Source organism: Leptosomus discolor, chromosome 26, assembly GCF_034619465.1.
Source record: "Leptosomus discolor isolate bLepDis1 chromosome 26, bLepDis1.hap2, whole genome shotgun sequence".
Classification (NCBI taxonomy): Eukaryota; Metazoa; Chordata; class Aves; order Leptosomiformes; family Leptosomidae; genus Leptosomus; species Leptosomus discolor.
In genome coordinates this window covers 1666921-1668278 of record NC_141416.1, presented here as the reverse complement: position 1 = coordinate 1668278, position 1358 = coordinate 1666921, and positions in this window count along the sequence as shown.

Here is a 1358-nt window from a genome sequence, read left to right as displayed (position 1 = left end):
TGTGTTTCCCCCACCCCCCACCCCACGCTCCGAAGGGCGGCGTTTGCTCCTGCGCTCGCCGTCTCCTCGCAGAACGAGTCTTGCCGGAGGATGACGCTGTTGCCAAATCACAAAATGGAGGGGAGCAGGGGAAGATAGGGAACAGAATTATTTTTGTGTGTATATATATATATATAATTTGTTTTTTTTTTTTTTTTAATTTTAAACCTTGACTTTGAATCTTCTGGCTTCTTCAGTGGAAAAAAACTCGCGGCGCATCTTGCTCTCCTCAGGGGTGCAGGGGCTGGAGGAACAGCTTGACTCCCCCTGCCGTGGCAAAGCCTTGCTTCAGGTCCAGCAGGAAAATTGGTTCATTGCGGAGTTTGACTTGGAAGGAAACTTGGCACAACTGCGGCGGGGGAAGAACGCGGAGCTTTCCTGCAAGCCTGGTTTTGTTTTGGATGAAATCTGGGCATTTCTCCCTCCTCCCTGTGACTTGGAGGGGCTGCTTGAGCTCCCCCCCCCCCCGGGCTGGCCGTGAGCGTCCTCTCTGCTGGCGTGGGGCAGGGCTGTGGTGTTTGGACCGACAAGGCTCGGTGCTGCGAGGGTGGGGGAGACCTTCCGAAGAGCAGATTTTGGGGCTGTACCTGGCAGGGGGCATCCTTGGGGGGGACAGTTCTGAACGACTCGTGGTCCTGCCTGTCCCGGTTCGGTGCTGGCGGGGACCCGGAGAGGTTCCCCTGGGTGGTGGAGCAGAAAACTAATTTTTTTTTTCTCTCCTGCTTTTGTTGTTAAAATAAGATTTGAAGGTTCATTTTATTTTTCCCCTCGCTTTCCAGTTGATGTCTGGAAGGGTGAGAACCTCCCACTAGGGAGTTTGGAAATGTCCCGTCATCCCCCCAGTCCTCTTCCCTGGGGAAATGCTACCAGCAATAACCACGATGGGCCCCGTTTTGTCCCCGGGGGCCCGTCCCCTCCCCGGTGCCAGGCCCTGGCCTTTCCTCAGGCTCAGAGGAGATGGGTTCTGTTCACATCACGAGGCGGTGACCGCCCCGGGTGTTGGGGCTCGCAGGGGGCACGTGAAGGACCAGCGCTGAGCTGCACCATCCTCCGGTGCCGACCCGACCCCATGGGAAATTCCCGTTTCTACCGCGCCCGAGCCCCGGCCACCTCGACCCTGGCGAAGCCCCAGCTCCGCCGCTGGCTGCAGCGCTGTCCTTCAGCCGGAGCTGGCCTCGCCCGCGGACGAGGAGCGATGCCTTCCAGGTCCGCGTGTCCCCAGGCCCAGAGCCCCCCTCTCCCCGAGCCCTTGGGGGGGACGACACGCTGCTGTAGCCCCTCGGTTTTGGGTCCTGCTGTGGACAAACCAAGAAACCAGC